Raw genomic sequence first — 18,972 nt, 5'->3', positions numbered from 1 at the left:
GCCATGGAAGGGTTTTCGGTGGGGGGGTGATGGGGCCACAGGGAATCTGTGGGTCTGGAGCGCTGTGGCCGCTGCAGGGAAAAGAGGGTCCGGGCCAGGGATGGGGAGAGAGGAGGGAACAGGCTGCTGCTGTGGCCCAGCCCCAGTACGATGAGGCCTGGGCCCCGATGATGGCCGTGGAAGTGGGGAATTAGGGGCAAGTCAGGGCATGGCCTGGCTGGGCTTGGTGAGGGAGGGGACGTGGCGCAGGGACATGGCCTCTCTAGAGTTGGTGCCTCGAGTCCTGGAACTTCCCCTGGGGACCCCTTCTCCCGCTTACACCCCCGGGCTCTTGCACAGGCTACTCTTCCGGCCTGGGGCCCCCGGCTTTGGAGGCCACATGAAGATGTTTAGCTCTAGCCAGTAGACAACACGGAGCCACTGGCAACACAGAAGAGTGGCGTGGCCAGATGTGGGTCAGAAGCACGCTGGTCCCAGGGAAGGCTCGGGGACGGGGATGATCAGGGTTGCGGGGGAGTACCCTGGGGACATGAGACTGCGGACATTGGGTCTCAGAAGGAGCCATGCCTTCCTCAGAGCGTCTGTCCCCGATCCACACACCTGCAAACTAAGCCAGGTCCCTAATAACCAATCGCCCTACTCTGGACTTTATCTTCGTGCCACCGACAGCAATTAGCAGCTTTATATTTACATACATGATTTTTTAATTAATGTCTACATCTCCCTCTAAGTTATAATATAAGCTCCATGGACATAGGGGTATTATGATGTCATGACATCACCGGGAATGCCATGGTATCGCCAGCACCTAGCATGGTCCCTGGCACATAGCAGGTGACCAGTGAATGTCGAGTGAATGGCCCTGGCTGGAGTTTTGGGCAGCACTAGGATAACTGGCTGTAGAATTACAGGAAGACGGTACCAATGTGTAGCGTTTGCGGGCCAAGTTTAGCTTTAGATCAAAGCCCCAATTCCTCAACACCCACTTTGAGGAATATCCACAGAAAAAGAATGTTTTTGGGATTTCTAAAATAGTTAATGGCCTGAAAAAGACTGCCAGGCGTCCCCGAGGCAAGCTGGCAGGGCCCGGGGGCTGCCCCTGTTTCGGAATTACTCATCCACCTCCGGGCTCTCCGCTGGCGCGGAGCCCCGGCTGTTGTGTACACAGGGCCTGGATCCGAACCACGGGCTAAATAAAAGCTGGAACAAAATGTCCCGCATTCCCAGCCCAACATATCTCAAAGTTTTCCATAATATGTATGTTTTTGGTTTCTACTAAACTACAAAGCGAAAGAGCTTTTCTCCTGAATTCCCAGTGAGCCCGAAGACACCAGACCGATGGAGCGGAGCGTGGCCCCGGGGCCAGGCTGGGATCCGCCTGCCAGCTTGGCACCTCGGAGCCACCTGGCCCGCGAGCTCGGGTTTCCCACCTGTAGACGCCGGCGGACGCCAGCGCGCACCGCACAGCGAGCACACTGGGTACCGCGCGGGTGTGGCCTCGCCAGCCAAACCGTGTAGTTGCCAAAAGCTAGGAAATCCGAGCACCCATCCAGCTTTCCAGCCCTTGCGGGCCCAAGCGGATAGATGGCTGCTTTGTTCCGCCCAGCCCGGGTTCTTGCAAGCTCCCGGGAGGGGTGACGGGCTGGACCCATCTTTTTTGCCACAGGCTACGTCGGAAGCCCCTGGCCAATGGGTTGGCTGCCTACGGGTAGAGCTCCCGCCCCTCATCCAGTCAGCTGCGACGGAGGGCTCACGTGTGTAGGCAGCCCCGCTTTCTACCTAGATATCATGTCCATTTTCTAGATGAGGAAACTGAGGCACAGAGAGATGGTTCCACCAGTGACATCATGTATTTGGCCTCGAGGCTTACAAATTGGCACCTTCTTCGTGTAATCTTACATCCAATTATCTGAGTACTGTCCAAACTCCAGCCAGGATCATTTGATTGGACATTTATTGCGCACCTACTACGTGCCAGAGACTATGCTAGATGCTGGGGAGACAGTGATATCCCCAGTGATATCATGAGCATGATAAACCCTGCGCTTTAAATGGTCTTGTTTAAATTTTTAAATGGTCTTGTTCATCTCTGTATCCTCAGGGCTTAGCAAAGTGCCTGGCATATAATAACCACCCTGCATGCATTTGGCAAGTTGGAGTTTGCAAATAATAACACTTATTTTACGGGCTTATCATGAAAATTAAATAAGTTTATATGAGTGAAAGCATCTGGCATGAACCCTGGGGTTGAGAGGTAGTGAGTGAATGTGGGTGTAATCCGTTCGTGGATCCATGTGTTCATCCTCCCTTATGGCGTGGGGCCATTGCTCCTGGCAACGTTTAGAAAAAGCTGGGCTTTTTCTTTCCCTCTTTCCCCTCTGCTCATGCTGTGCATCTGCAGCATCTCTTGGGGTGGGGGCTGGGTAAGCCCCTCTCTGACCTGCCTCTCCAGGTCCCCTCCTGACCCTTCCCCCGCCCCCAAACTCTCACACTCCAGCCACAGTGGGCCGTCGGGGACTCACTCTGCGCCTGGCCTCTCTTGAGCTCACACCCTCAAGGCTCAGCACGCAGGGGACTCTTCCACAGAGTCTTTTCTTGTCCCGGCCCGCGGGACCTTCTGTTACTCACGGGGGCGAGGGGGACCGTGCCTGAAAGAGATGAGCGAGAGAAAGAAACGAGACCAAGCGAATGATTGTCAAGGTCTACTTTACTTGGATTTTTAGTAGGTTTTATATACAGAAAACAAGGAAGTAGAAACAGAAAAATAGAGTGGGGGGATGGTGAGGCTTGGGTGTGGGCTAATCAGCCCCAATCAGCATCTCAATGGCACCAAAAGCTGTAATGCATTCTTCTCGGAACTATAGCTGGAGGGCTGGGTGCTATTTTCATCTTAGGCTATTTTCCATGCGTAGGACAAGTCAGGACAAGTCGTTGGAATGTGGAGGGTCTTAGTCTCCAACATCTCCCCCTATCTTTATTAATATGAGGGAGATTTACACAGGTTGGTGGAGAGCCTGTCTTAGGCTACACGATGGGCTTCCGCGACCAGCACCCCAAATATAAGATCGGGCGATCGAAATGTCGGTGAGGCCTCTGTCTTAGGCTATGTAGGTGGCATCCAGCTCCGGCACTTTTGATTATGAAGTGTGCCCCCGGGCATGGACCTACAATATTCCCGTCATGGAGTTACCTCACTGCTGGCGGGGTGTGCACCTGGTACACGGCATCGCGATAATCCGGTCATGGGCGTCTCCACAGCTTTTGGAACCAACTGCGTTCCATGTCTGCGGCAAGGTCTGAGAAATTTAGACCTTCAGTGGGTGTGTTGGGAGACTCTTCATGGAGGTCTTCTCTGGAGCCTCCTAGCTCCAGCCGTTGGCAAAACACGGAGACCGATTTCCGTGTGGCTGCATCTACCTGCGACTTGACAAAGTTGGTTAGTTTTTTGAATGCCCAAGGCCCAAAAGTGAGAAGCAACAAGAAACCTATAAATGGCCCTAAGACACTGGGAAGCAATGTGGTTAGCCAGGGGGATGTGGAAAACCAATTTTGATACCATGCCTCACTTTGTTCTCTCCGTTTTTTTTCTATCTTCTAGGCTCTGTCTAACTCTCTCAATGCTATCTTTTACCAGATCTGTTTTGTCTGCGTAAAAGCAACATTCTTCTTTGAGTGTTGCGTACAAGCCTCCCTCTTGGAGGAACACTAAGTCTAGGCCTCTTCTATTTTGCAACACTATCTCAGAAAGTGAAGCGAGGGATTCTTTGAGATATTTTAGGCCCTGCTGTAGCTCTCGGAGATCATTATCGATGGCAGCAGAGAGCTGCAGGTACTGCTGGTTGGAGGTGACTAGAGAGGCTATGCCTATTCCAGCCCCTGTGGCACCAAGGCCTAGAACAACTGCGAGTGTTATGGCTGTGATGGGTTCTCTCTTTTTTCCGGGGGATTGTGGTGCCGCGCTCCCAAAACTGAAGTAACTCATTAGCAGGATGTACAGTGAGCCTGGGGAAGAGCATGACTAATACACAATACTCTCTATGCTCAAGAAACGTTGCAGAGACTACATACGGGGTAAGGCCAGAAGAACAAGCAAAATAGGAGGTGTTAGATGCCTGAATATACTGAAAAGTGGAGTTGACAGTAATTGACTGATTGCATATTTTCTCTAAGGGTGCGGGAGGGAGCATTCTTGGGCTAAGAAGGCAAAGACCTAGGCCTGTGACTTGGCTGAGCGTCAGGCCATCATGGGTCTCTAGACCCCATCTGAGTCTGCTGGTGTCATTAGTAAATAATGGCTCACCAAAAGTAGCGACGCCTTCATAGAAGGGAGGCCGGGGGGAGTAGCATACCCAACACTCCTGATATTTTGAATTATTGGCCTCTCGGATGGTCCTGACAGAGGCGTTGACTAAGGAGAGAATTAGTTCTGCCGAGGAAGGGGGCCCCTCGGGCAGGGTAGGTTGGTATAGGGAGGTGCTGAGCAGAGGAGGGGACACAGTTGGGGAGGAGGGTAGGCCCCTGGAGGGACCGTGAGGTCGAGGTGGGTGAAGGTTGTTATTAGGGCCTAATGTGACCGTAGGACCTCTGGGGAGGCTTTTAATTAACTTGATTTTAAATGTGAGACCAATATCTCTCCCAGATGTGTAAAGTCTGAGCCCCCATTCAAATCCCCTGGACTGGTCCCAAGAAGCCTTTTTTCCAGCTTCGGTGAATGAAATTAACAGGGGGTTGCACCATTGGTTGCTACACTCTTTCTTAAAGGGGACCGGACCGCTGTTGAGGTGGTATGGGGGAGGGGATTTTCTTTTGACTGTTATATAGTCTCAGGAGGAGGAGGGGCTCCAGTAGGTATCGCCCGTAGTCTCACAGCCCCAGGAGGCACAAAAGAAGTAGGGGCCATGGTTAGATAAGTCCTTCGAACCCCAGAGCTACAACCTGGCCGAGAACTGGTGTCTGGTTCTCCCGTGTTAATGGGTTTTACCTGTGGTGCAAAATGTGAGGGTGTGCCCCAATAGTCATGGGCTCCAAGGGCCAACACGCATAGGTCGACTTCTAGTGGATCTCATGGCGTAGTGGCGGAGAGGTGCGAGGAGGAATTGGCAACGTCTCCTGCCTCATTAATTATTTGCCATGTATAGTTGTAGATCTGATGGGTGTTGGTTGCGATGGTGCTCTTGATCACGACTAGAATCAGGCATAGGAGAGGCAGCGCCTTTTCTCGGGGAGTCATTGTATTTCTGGAAGAGAACAGAATTAAGAATTCTTCTCAGGGGATTCCCTGGGTGGGTTATATAACTTAATCGCTCTCTCTGGTAGCCATCTGGCGTTTCCTGCCTGGGTATCATAGATGCAGGCATGTCCTTTTCCCCATATGAGGACAGGGTCAGGCCCCAGCCATTTGCCTGTAAGCGGCTCCTTCCATAAGGCCTGTGCATAAGTATCCGTGGTGGATGGATGCCAAAGGCGGTCGGTGGCCGTTTTACCGGCAGTGTCAAAGGTGAGAAAGTTTAAAATGAACAGGGCATGATTAAGCAGGGTTTTGGAATTACCTGTTAAAGGGTACAAAATTTCTCCTCCCGATTGTAGTTTGGAGAGCATATTTTTTAACGTCTGATGAGCTCTCTCTACAATACCTTGGCCCTGAGGGTTGTAAGGAATGCCTGTAACATGCTTAATGCCTAACTGAGCACAAAAACTTTTGAAGTTAGAGTTGACATATCCTGGGCCATTGTCAGTCTTAATAACTTTAGGCTGAGGGAGGGAGGTGAGACAGGCTATAATATGGTTAATAACGTGGCGGGTGGCCTCGCCTGTTTGTAGGGAAGCCAAGATAAATCCACTGCAAGTATCTATAGAGACATGTACATATTTAAGCTTTCCGAAAGGGGGGTAATGAGTGACATCCATCTGCCAGAGCTCCCCAGGGATCAGGCGGCGAGGGTTGACTCCTAGGTGTGGCTCAGGGAGAAGGGTAAAACAAGCCCTGCATTGGCGGACGATTTCTCTGGCCTGTTCTCTAGTAATGGAGAATTTAAGCCTGAGGGTATGGGCGTTGAGATGGTGTAAATCATGAGCCTGGCGTGCAGCGCAGACAGGATCAACAGTGATATTGTGAACAGCGCCTGCAACGCGAGTCGCCTGATCAACAAGATTATTTCCAGCTACTAGAGGCCCAGGAAGGCCAGTGTGGGCGCGAATATGGCCAATAAAAAAGGGCGCTGAACGGGAGTGAATGAGTCCTTGTAGTTGCTGGAACAGTTGAGTGGTATTGTTGGAGGGCCGAATATGAGGCACAGTTTCCAAAGCGGTGACAGCATGAACAACATAAGAACTATCAGTATACAAGTTAAATGGTGACTGATTTACGTGTTTGAAGACTGCGACTAAGGCTGCTAACTCAACCAGTTGAGCAGAGGAGAATCTGGTGGGAAAACTGCGGACCTGGCCATTAATGCTATAGGCCGCGGTGCCTGAGGAGGATCCGTCGGTAAAAACTAAGACGGCTCCTGGAATTGTTTTTTTTGGGAAATATTACAGGTGTCCGATAGAGGAACTAAATTAGTTTATCAGGGGGGTAATGATTATCTAGTTTGCCCTGGAAAGACGTACAGTTAACTGCCCAGTCATCATCATTCTGTATTAGCCACTGAATTTGAGAAGCATTGTAAGGGAGTATTATGATATCTGGATCCTTTCCAAAGAGCTTAAGGGAGTTTTCTCGCCCCAATCGAATAATTTTAGCTACTAAGTAAGGGTAGGTGGGAAGGACTTTAGGGGAAGCCGATAGGTGAACCCAAAAAAGAGGCTTGCCCTGCCAAAAGAGTCCCGTGGGCGAAAAGGGGGTGGGGAGGACAAGTCTTTGGAAAGCTGGGCAAACTCTTTTTGAAGTTGTAAAACAGCCTTTTGACTTAAGTCTTCTTTGGTACGCAAAAGCAAGGGCATTGTAAGGGGAGGCATTAACGAAGGTGCGCAAATTTGGGGCGCGTAAGGAGGAAGCCATTCGGGATTGTGATATCGGGCCGCTTCCTCTCTCTGAGGGTTGCCTCTTCGGCGGGGTCGAGGGACTCTCGGAGGGGTTGTTTCTTGAACACCGGGTAATTAAATGCATGAGGGGCTGTACCCTCGGGTAAGGGAGGATAGAGGGTCTTGGTGTCTGGCCTACTGATCGGGGGCTCATCTTTAGATGTCTGGAGCTCAGCTGAGGGGTCCTGAGGGGGCATATTAATACAAACTGAGGGGCAAGGGGAAGCACATGTTGGTCTCTTAAAATTATTAGGAGAAACCGGCCCTTCGGCTGTCTTTAAAGACGTTCCCGAAGCGGACCGCGACACGGGTCGGAGGCAGAATTCTGCTATTGAGAGCAGCTGCTTTTTGTTGGGGTCTGAATCTGCCCCTTCAACAATATCTCTGATTAGTCCCCAGTACGAGAAAACAGATACAGGGACGGCATCTGGGCCCTGACTTAGAAGTAAATCGTTTAAATCTCTACCTACTTTTTGCCATTTGTGTGGGTGAATCTCAGGTCCACCAATAATAAACCAAGGACAAGCACGATCAATGAACACAAAAAACTTTACTAGATCCTTTTTCTTAACTCTAATTCCTCTCTCTCTGAGTGAGGCCTTAAGATCCTTGATAAAAACGGCCTCTTTAGACAATGAATGGCCCATCTCGATGGGGTGACAATGTAAAAATTTACTCACCAGACCGTCGACTCTGTGAGCGGCAGAACGAGGGTCTCTGTAGGGTTTCCTTCGGCCGAAGAGCGCTCCGCGGCGTCACCCGACAAAGGTCCGTACCTCGAGCCCCACGTTGGGCGCCACTTGTCCCGGCCCGCGGGACCTTCTGTTACTCGCGGGGGCGAGGGGGACCGTGCCTGAAAGAGATGAGCGAGAGAAAGAAACGAGACCAAGCGAATGATTGTCAAGGTCTACTTTACTTGGATTTTTAGTAGGTTTTATATACAGAAAACAAGGAAGTAGAAACAGAAAAATAGAGTGGGGGGATGATGAGGCTTGGGTGTGGGCTAATCAGCCCCAATCAGCATCTCAATGGCACCAAAAGCTGTAATGCATTCTTCTCGGAACTATAGCTGGAGGGCTGGGTGCTATTTTCATCTTAGGCTATTTTCCATGCCTAGGACAAGTCAGGACAAGTCGTTGGAATGTGGAGGGTCTTAGTCTCCAACATTTTCTTCCAGCCAGAGGTCACCTCTCTCACTCACTGCCCCTGCCCCTTTACCTGCACCCCTCTTAAGGCACTTCATACTGGGGAGACGGATTGCCCCGAGAAGCCCATCCCAGCCGTGTGTCTTGGGCAAGTCACTTCACCTCCCTGAGCCCACATTTCCCACAGGTCAGACCTGAGTTCAGCCCCACTTCAGGGGACTGCCGTGAGAATTAAATTAGATGAGTAAATTAGAACAAGTCAGATATATTCGTCCCCTCTGACGTCTCCTGCTGGAGGCAAGGACACTCAAAGACCCTCAACTCCCCTATGACTCGTCCTACACACGGGCTTCGCCCTGGAAAATTCCAGCTATAGCTCCGAGAAGAATACATTCATGACGTGCTGACCACGGGATGCTCCAGGGAGTGCTGACTGCAATTGTTCCCGACCACCTGCCAGGTTGGGGTTGAGTAATCAGTCACAAACAGCTTCGATATAAGACGCTGATTGGGGCTGATTAGCCCAAACCCAAGACTAATCGTCACCCCACTCTATTTTTCTGTTTCTACTTCCTTGTTTCTGTATGCTTATAAAACCTACAAAGAATCCAAGTAAAGTAGACCTTGACAACCCTTTGCTTGGTCTCGTTCCTTTCTCTCGCCCATCTCTTTCAGGCACGGTCCCCCTTGGCCCCACGAGTAACAGAAGGTCCCACGGGCCGGGACAAGTGGCGCCCAACGTGGGGCTCGAGGTACGGACTTTTGTCGGATGCACGCGGTTTACAGACAGTTCTCCGGAGAATCCCTGAAGAGACCTCCTTTCTGCCGCTCACAGAATCGACGGTCTGGTGAGTAGATTTTTTACATTGTCATCCCATCGAGATGGGCCATTCTTTGTCTAAAGAGGCCGTTTTTATCAAGGATCTCGAGGCCTCCCTCAGAGAGAGAGGAATTAGAGTTAAGAAAAAGGACCTAGTAAAGTTTTTTGTGTTCATTGATCATGCTTGTCCTTGGTTTATTGTTGGTGGACCTGAAATTCACCCACGCAAGTGGCAAAAGGTAGCCAGAGATCTAAACAATTTACTTCTGAATCAGGGCCCAGATGCCGTCCCAGTATCCGTTTTCTCGTACTGGGGACTAATTAGAGATATTGTTGAGGGGGCAGATTCAGACCCCAATAAAAAGCAGCTGCTCTCAGTAGCAGAATTCTGCCTCCGACCCGTGTCGCGGTCCGCTTCGAGAATGTCTTTAAAGACGGCCGAAGGGCCAGCTTCTCCTAATAATCTTGAGGGACCAATGTGCCCTTCCCCTTGCCCCTCAGTTTGTATTAATATGCCCCCTCAGGACCCCTCGGCGGAGCTCCAGACATCTAGGGACGAGCCCCCGATTAGTAGGCCAGACACCAAGACCCTCTATCCTCCCTTACCCGAGGGTACAGCCCCTCATGCATTCAATTACCCGGTGTTCAAGAAACAACCCCTCCAAGAGTCCCTCGACCCCACAGAAGAGGCATCCCTCGGAGAGGAAGCGGCCCAATATCACGATCCCGAATGGCCGCCTCCTTACGCGCCCCAGATTTGCGCACCTTCGTTAATGCCTCCCCTTGCAATGCCCTTACTTTTGCGTGCCAAAAAAGACTTAAGTCAAAGGGTTACGCAATTAAAGGATGTCTTACAACTTCAAAAAGAGTTTGCCCAGCTTTCCAAAGACTTGTCCTCCCTCCAAGATACGCTTAAAGATTGTCTTCATTAGCCACCCACGTCATGAGACCGCCCAATCCCACGCCACCTTAAATAAGAAATCCTTAAAGTCCTCCCATAAAGCCCTAGCATTCCCGGTAGTTACCCGGTCTAATAGGCAAGGAGACCTTGCCACCCCTTCTTAGAGCCAGTCCCCGCCCCAAGATTCAGATAATGAGGATACAGAAGGGAAGGAAAGAGAAAGCGAAGGTGATGACCTCCCAGAAGAAACAGACTCAGAGCCCACTGAATTTCGCAGACTAAAGTTCAAAACCTTAAAAGAACTGAATTCTGCCGTTAGGACGTGTGGGCCCAATGCACCCTTTACCTACTCCCTCCTAGAGGCAGCCTCAGGGGGCGGCTACCTGCTCCCCGGAGAATGGATCAAGCTAGTTCAGGCGGTCCTTTCTCGCGGGCAGTTTCTCTCTTGGAAGGCCGACTTTCTCGACCGCTGTCAGACCACGGCTGCTAATAATTTAAAAAACCCCAATTCTGCATCTTGGACCCTTGAAAAGCTTAGCGGACAGGGGAAATTTGCTACTGAACAGCGCCAAAGGAGACTCCCAATTGGACTTTTGTCCCAGACCGCCGCAGCCGCCTTCGGCGCCTGGCGAGCACTTCCCTCTACGGGATCTGTCCTTACTCCCCTGACAAAAATCACCCAGGGAGCTCAAGAGGGTTTTAGTGAATTTGTGGGCAGGCTTTTAGAGTCTGCTGAATGAACCCTCGGACACGAAGATGAGAATAATAGGCTCATTAAACAATTGGCCTATGAAAATGCCAACAGCACTTGCAGGGCCATCCTCAGGGGCAAACTCAAAAATAAAGACCTTAATGACATGATTAGAATGTGTAATGATGTTGACCCCTTCGCCCATAAGGTATTGCAGGCCGTCCAGCTTGCGGTTGGGGCTGCCATCCAAGGGACCGCGGCACAGAGGGACTGCTTTAAGTGCGGTCAACCAGGGCACTTTTCGAGGCAGTGCCCCCTAGCCGCCTCCTCTGCTGCCCCTAACTTCAGTGGACCGCCAGGCAGGCCAGCCCAGCCCCCCTCCCTCTGTCCTCGCTGTAGGAGGGGAAAGCATTGGGCCAATCAGTGCCGCTCCAAGACTGATGTCCTTGGAAACCCCTTGCCCCCCCTTTCAGGAAACGGCCTGAGGGGCCAGCCCCGGGCCCCCTGTCCTATTCAATTCCAGTCGGCCTCGGGGAACAGCCGACAAGAGGATCCCCAACCCCTAGACTCCTCCGAGCAACCACAGGGAGCGCAGGAGTGGACTTGTGTGCCTCCTCCGACACAATATTAAGACCTGAGGATGATGTTCAGATTCTGCCCACTGGCTCCTTTGCCCCCCCCCCCCACGGCTAATATGTTCTTTTTTATTCTGGGCCGAGCCACCTCCACTCTTGCGGGGCTCATAGTCCACCCCTCCATAGTAGATAGTGACTTTACCGGGGAAATTAACATCTTAGCCAGTGCGCTTACAGTGCGCTTACAGGCGCTGTCCCCTGTGTATGTCTCTAAGGGACAGCGCTTAGCTCAGGCATTACCCTTGCCCCTTAATACATCCTTCCCAGCCATCGCCGCCAACCGAGGTGCTTCTTGCCCTGGCTCTTCTGATCTCTATTGGGTCCAAGCTATCACCAAGGAACGGCCCACCCTGCGGCTAAAATTAGATGGTAAACTTTTTGAGGGCCTTCTTGATTCAGGCGCTGATTCCACGGTTATTGCCCAAGACGCCTGGCCCGATTCATGGCCACTGCAGCCCTCCCTTACGCACTTACCAGGTATAGGACAGTCTAGAGATACTCTCCAGAGCTCAAAAATTTTGACATGGGAAGATTCTGAGGGAAACAGAGGTACTACTCAACCCTTTGTAGTCCCGACCCTACCTGTTAACTTATGGGGGCGTGATATCTTTGCACAAATGAATGTCATTATGTGTAGCCCCAATGAAGTTGTAGCCAGCCAAATGCTTAAACAGAGATTCCTCCCAGGACAGGGTTTAGGCAAAGAGGGTCAGGGACTAAGAGCACCTTTGACCACCCTCCCTAAGTCAGACAGATCAGGACTAGGGTTCAAAGACCATTTTTCATAAGGGCCATTGATCCCCCTGCACTTCAGGCAGATAAAATCACTTGGAAAAGTGACTCACTTGTCTGGATCGATCAGTGGCCCCTCCCATCTAACAAGCTAGCCGCAGCTACAGCGTTGGTGCAGGAACAATTAGCTGCCAGACACATAGAGCCCTCTACTTCACCATGGAACATCCCCATTTTCGTCATTCAAAAAAGGACTGGCAAGTGGCGGCTGCTACAAGACTTACGGGCTGTTAACCAAACAATGGTTCCCATGGGGGCACTCCAGCCTGGTTTGCCTTTGCCCGTAGCTATCCCCAGAGGCTACTATAAGATAGCCATTGACCTAAAAGACTGCTTCTTCTCCATACCATTACACCCAGATGACTGCAAACGCTTTGCATTCAGTCTCCCGGTAGTAAACTGTATAGGACCCTCTCTGCGCTTCCAATGGCGAGTATTGCCTCAAGGCATGGCCAACAGCCCTACCCTTTGCCAAAAATATGTAGCTCAGACAATTGATTCTTTTAGAATTCAACACCCTCAGCTATATATAATTCATTACATAGATGACATTCTTCTCGCCGGGGCCGACGAGGCAACCTTACATCAAGTTACCATGCAGGTTGTCTCGGCCTTACAAGCTTGAGGCCTCTGCTTGTCCCCTGAAAAGATTCAGGTCTGCCCCCCTCACCTGTTCCTAGGCTTTGAATTGTTCCCCAATAAGGTCCTCTCCCGAAAGGTGCAAATCAGAAAAGACTCTTCAATGCCTTAATGATTTTCAGTGCCTCCTAGGCGACATTAATTGGCTTCACCCATATTTAAAACTCACCACAGGACAGTTAAAACCCCTATTTGACATCCTGCAGGGAGATGCCAATCCAACCTCTCCACGCTCCCTAACTAAAGAAGGGCAGCAAGTGCTTGATTTAGTCGAGCAGGCCATAAATAGGCCATTGGCTACTTCTCCCCCGACTCCCCCTTGTACTTCATTGTCCTCCCTACCCCCTTTTCACCCATGGGACTCTTCTGGCAGAGCAAGCCCCTTTTTTGGGTTCACCTATCGGCTTCCCCCCCTAAAGTCCTTCCCACCTATCCTTATTTAGTAGCTAAGATTATTCGCTTGGGGCGAGAAAACTCCCTTAAGCTCTTTAGAAAGGATCCAGATATCATAATACTCCCCTACAATGCTTCTCAAATTCGGTGGCTAATACAAAATGATGATGACTGGGCGGTTAACTGTACATCTTTCCAGGGCAAACTAGATAATCATTACCCCCCTATACCAACCTACCCTGCCCGAGGGGCCCCCCTCCTCTGCAGAACTAATTCTCACCCTAGTCAACGCCTCTGTCAGGACCATCCGAGAGGCCAACAATTCAGAATATCAGGAGTGTTGGGTATGCTACTCCCCCCGGCCTCCCTTCTATGAAGGTGTCGCTACATTTGGTAAACCATTATTTACTAACGACACCAGCAGACTCAGATGGGACCTAGAGACTCATGATGGCCTGACACTCAGCCAAGTCACAGGCCTAGGCCTTTGCCTTCTTAGCCCAAGAATGCTCCCTCCCGCACCCTTAGAGAAAATATGCACTCAGTCAATTACTGTCAACTCCACTTTTCAGTATATTCAGGCATCTAATACCTCTTATTTTGCTTGTTCTTCCGGCCTTACCCCGTATGTAGTCACTGCAACGTTTCTTGAGCATAGAGAATATTGTGTGTTAGTCATGCTTTTCCCCAGACTCACTATATGTCCTGCTGACGAATTGCTCAAATTTTGGGAGCGTGGCACCACAATGCCCCGAGAAAAGAGAGAGCCCATCAAGGCCATAACACTCGCAGTTGTTCTAGGCCTTGGTGCCACAGGGGCTGGAACAGGCATAGTCTCTCTAGTCACCTCCAACCAGCAATACCTGCAGCTATCTGCTGCCATCGATAATGATCTCCGAGAGCTACAGCAGGGCCTAAAGTATCTCAAAGAATCCCTCGCTTCGCTTTCTGAGGTAGTGTTGCAAAATAGAAGAGGTCTAGACTTAGTGTTCCTCCAAAAGGGAGGTTTGTGCGCAGCACTTAAAGAGGAATGTTGCTTTTACGCAGACAAAACAGGTCTGGTAGAAGATAGTATTGAAAGGGTTAGACAGAGCCTAGAAGATAGAAAAAAACAGAGAGAACAAAGTGAGGCGCGGTATCAAAATTGGTTTTCTACATCCCCCTGGCTATCCACATTGCTTCCCAGCGTCTTAGGGCCGCTTGTAGGTTTTCTGTTGCTCCTCACCTTTGGGCCTTGGGCATTTAAGAAACTAACTAATTTTGTCAAGTCACAGGTAGATGCAGCCACACAAAAATCGGTCTCCGTGTTTTACCAACGGCTAGAACAAAGAGGCTCCAGAGAAGACCTCCGTGAAGAGTCTCCCAACACACCCACTGAAGGTCTAAATTTCTCAGACCTTGGCTCAGACATGGAACACAGTTGGTTCCAAAAGCTGTGGAGACGCCCATGATGGGATTATCGCGATGCCGTGTACCAGGTGCACACCCCGCCAGCAGTGAGGTAACTCCATGACGGGAATATTGTAGGTCCATGCCCGGGGGCACACTTCATACTCAGAAGTGCCGGAGCTGGATGCCACCTACATAGCCTAAGACAGAGGCCTCACTTTCACATTAATCGCCAGATCTTATATTTGGGGTGCTGGTCGAGGAAGCCCATAGCGTAGCCTAAGACAGGCTCTCCACCAATCTATATAAACCTCCCTCATATTAATAGAGAGAGGGGGAGATGTTGGAGGCAAGGACCCTCAAAGACCCTCAACTCCCCTATGACTCGTCCTACGCACGGGCTTCGCCCTGGAAAATTCCAGCTATAGCTCTGAGAAGAATGCAGTCCATGACGTGCTGACCACGGGATGCTCCAGGGAGTGCTGACTGCAATTGTTCCCGACCACCTGCCAGGTTGGAGATGAGTAACCAGTCACAAACAGCTTCGATACCGATAAGACGCTGATTGGGGCTGATTAACCCAGACCCAAGCCTCATCGTCACCCCACTCTATTTTTCTGTTTCTACTTCCTTGTTTCTGTATGCTTATAAAACCTACAAAGAATCCAAGTAAAGTAGACCTTGACAACCCTTTGCTTGGTCTCGTTCCTTTCTCTCGCCCATCTCTTTCAGGCACGGTCCCCCTTGGCCCCACGAGTAACAGAAGGTCCCACGGGCCGGGACAAGTGGCGCCCAACGTGGGGCTCGAGGTACGGACTTTTGTCGGATGCACGCGGTTTACAGACAGTTCTCCGGAGAATCCCTGAAGAGACCTCCTTTCTGCCGCTCACAGAATCGACGGTCTGGTGAGTAGATTTTTTACATTGTCATCCCATCGAGATGGGCCATTCTTTGTCTAAAGAGGCCGTTTTTATCAAGGATCTCGAGGCCTCCCTCAGAGAGAGAGGAATTAGAGTTAAGAAAAAGGACCTAGTAAAGTTTTTTGTGTTCATTGATCATGCTTGTCCTTGGTTTATTGTTGGTGGACCTGAAATTCACCCACGCAAGTGGCAAAAGGTAGCCAGAGATCTAAACAATTTACTTCTGAATCAGGGCCCAGATGCCGTCCCAGTATCCGTTTTCTCGTACTGGGGACTAATTAGAGATATTGTTGAGGGGGCAGATTCAGACCCCAATAAAAAGCAGCTGCTCTCAGTAGCAGAATTCTGCCTCCGACCCGTGTCGCGGTCCGCTTCGAGAATGTCTTTAAAGACGGCCGAAGGGCCAGCTTCTCCTAATAATCTTGAGGGACCAATGTGCCCTTCCCCTTGCCCCTCAGTTTGTATTAATATGCCCCCTCAGGACCCCTCGGCGGAGCTCCAGACATCTAGGGACGAGCCCCCGATTAGTAGGCCAGACACCAAGACCCTCTATCCTCCCTTACCCGAGGGTACAGCCCCTCATGCATTCAATTACCCGGTGTTCAAGAAACAACCCCTCCAAGAGTCCCTCGACCCCACAGAAGAGGCATCCCTCGGAGAGGAAGCGGCCCAATATCACGATCCCGAATGGCCGCCTCCTTACGCGCCCCAGATTTGCGCACCTTCGTTAATGCCTCCCCTTGCAATGCCCTTACTTTTGCGTGCCAAAAAAGACTTAAGTCAAAGGGTTACGCAATTAAAGGATGTCTTACAACTTCAAAAAGAGTTTGCCCAGCTTTCCAAAGACTTGTCCTCCCTCCAAGATACGCTTAAAGATTGTCTTCATTAGCCACCCACGTCATGAGACCGCCCAATCCCACGCCACCTTAAATAAGAAATCCTTAAAGTCCTCCCATAAAGCCCTAGCATTCCCGGTAGTTACCCGGTCTAATAGGCAAGGAGACCTTGCCACCCCTTCTTAGAGCCAGTCCCCGCCCCAAGATTCAGATAATGAGGATACAGAAGGGAAGGAAAGAGAAAGCGAAGGTGATGACCTCCCAGAAGAAACAGACTCAGAGCCCACTGAATTTCGCAGACTAAAGTTCAAAACCTTAAAAGAACTGAATTCTGCCGTTAGGACGTGTGGGCCCAATGCACCCTTTACCTACTCCCTCCTAGAGGCAGCCTCAGGGGGCGGCTACCTGCTCCCCGGAGAATGGATCAAGCTAGTTCAGGCGGTCCTTTCTCGCGGGCAGTTTCTCTCTTGGAAGGCCGACTTTCTCGACCGCTGTCAGACCACGGCTGCTAATAATTTAAAAAACCCCAATTCTGCATCTTGGACCCTTGAAAAGCTTAGCGGACAGGGGAAATTTGCTACTGAACAGCGCCAAAGGAGACTCCCAATTGGACTTTTGTCCCAGACCGCCGCAGCCGCCTTCGGCGCCTGGCGAGCACTTCCCTCTACGGGATCTGTCCTTACTCCCCTGACAAAAATCACCCAGGGAGCTCAAGAGGGTTTTAGTGAATTTGTGGGCAGGCTTTTAGAGTCTGCTGAATGAACCCTCGGACACGAAGATGAGAATAATAGGCTCATTAAACAATTGGCCTATGAAAATGCCAACAGCACTTGCAGGGCCATCCTCAGGGGCAAACTCAAAAATAAAGACCTTAATGACATGATTAGAATGTGTAATGATGTTGACCCCTTCGCCCATAAGGTATTGCAGGCCGTCCAGCTTGCGGTTGGGGCTGCCATCCAAGGGACCGCGGCACAGAGGGACTGCTTTAAGTGCGGTCAACCAGGGCACTTTTCGAGGCAGTGCCCCCTAGCCGCCTCCTCTGCTGCCCCTAACTTCAGTGGACCGCCAGGCAGGCCAGCCCAGCCCCCCTCCCTCTGTCCTCGCTGTAGGAGGGGAAAGCATTGGGCCAATCAGTGCCGCTCCAAGACTGATGTCCTTGGAAACCCCTTGCCCCCCCTTTCAGGAAACGGCCTGAGGGGCCAGCCCCGGGCCCCCTGTCCTATTCAATTCCAGTCGGCCTCGGGGAACAGCCGACAAGAGGATCCCCAACCCCTAGACTCCTCCGAGCAACCACAGGGAGCGCAGGAGTGGACTTGTGTGCCTCCTCCGACACAATATTAAGACCTGAGGATGATGTTCAGATTCTGCCCACTGGCTCCTTTGCCCCCCCCCCCCACGGCTAATATGTTCTTTTTTATTCTGGGCCGAGCCACCTCCACTCTTGCGGGGCTCATAGTCCACCCCTCCATAGTAGATAGTGACTTTACCGGGGAAATTAACATCTTAGCCAGTGCGCTTACAGTGCGCTTACAGGCGCTGTCCCCTGTGTATGTCTCTAAGGGACAGCGCTTAGCTCAGGCATTACCCTTGCCCCTTAATACATCCTTCCCAGCCATCGCCGCCAACCGAGGTGCTTCTTGCCCTGGCTCTTCTGATCTCTATTGGGTCCAAGCTATCACCAAGGAACGGCCCACCCTGCGGCTAAAATTAGATGGTAAACTTTTTGAGGGCCTTCTTGATTCAGGCGCTGATTCCACGGTTATTGCCCAAGACGCCTGGCCCGATTCATGGCCACTGCAGCCCTCCCTTACGCACTTACCAGGTATAGGACAGTCTAGAGATACTCTCCAGAGCTCAAAAATTTTGACATGGGAAGATTCTGAGGGAAACAGAGGTACTACTCAACCCTTTGTAGTCCCGACCCTACCTGTTAACTTATGGGGGCGTGATATCTTTGCACAAATGAATGTCATTATGTGTAGCCCCAATGAAGTTGTAGCCAGCCAAATGCTTAAACAGAGATTCCTCCCAGGACAGGGTTTAGGCAAAGAGGGTCAGGGACTAAGAGCACCTTTGACCACCCTCCCTAAGTCAGACAGATCAGGACTAGGGTTCAAAGACCATTTTTCATAAGGGCCATTGATCCCCCTGCACTTCAGGCAGATAAAATCACTTGGAAAAGTGACTCACTTGTCTGGATCGATCAGTGGCCCCTCCCATCTAACAAGCTAGCCGCAGCTACAGCGTTGGTGCAGGAACAATTAGCTGCCAGACACATAGAGCCCTCTACTTCACCATGGAACATCCCCATTTTCGTCATTCAAAAAAGGACTGGCAAGTGGCGGCTGCTACAAGACTTACGGGCTGTTAACCAAACAATGGTTCCCATGGGGGCACTCCAGCCTGGTTTGCCTTTGCCCGTAGCTATCCCCAGAGGCTACTATAAGATAGCCATTGACCTAAAAGACTGCTTCTTCTCCATACCATTACACCCAGATGACTGCAAACGCTTTGCATTCAGTCTCCCGGTAGTAAACTGTATAGGACCCTCTCTGCGCTTCCAATGGCGAGTATTGCCTCAAGGCATGGCCAACAGCCCTACCCTTTGCCAAAAATATGTAGCTCAGACAATTGATTCTTTTAGAATTCAACACCCTCAGCTATATATAATTCATTACATAGATGACATTCTTCTCGCCGGGGCCGACGAGGCAACCTTACATCAAGTTACCATGCAGGTTGTCTCGGCCTTACAAGCTTGAGGCCTCTGCTTGTCCCCTGAAAA

Source organism: Microcebus murinus, chromosome 10 (assembly GCF_040939455.1).
Source record: "Microcebus murinus isolate Inina chromosome 10, M.murinus_Inina_mat1.0, whole genome shotgun sequence".
In the NCBI taxonomy this organism is placed as follows: domain Eukaryota; kingdom Metazoa; phylum Chordata; class Mammalia; order Primates; family Cheirogaleidae; genus Microcebus; species Microcebus murinus.
This window is presented reverse-complemented; position numbering follows the sequence as displayed.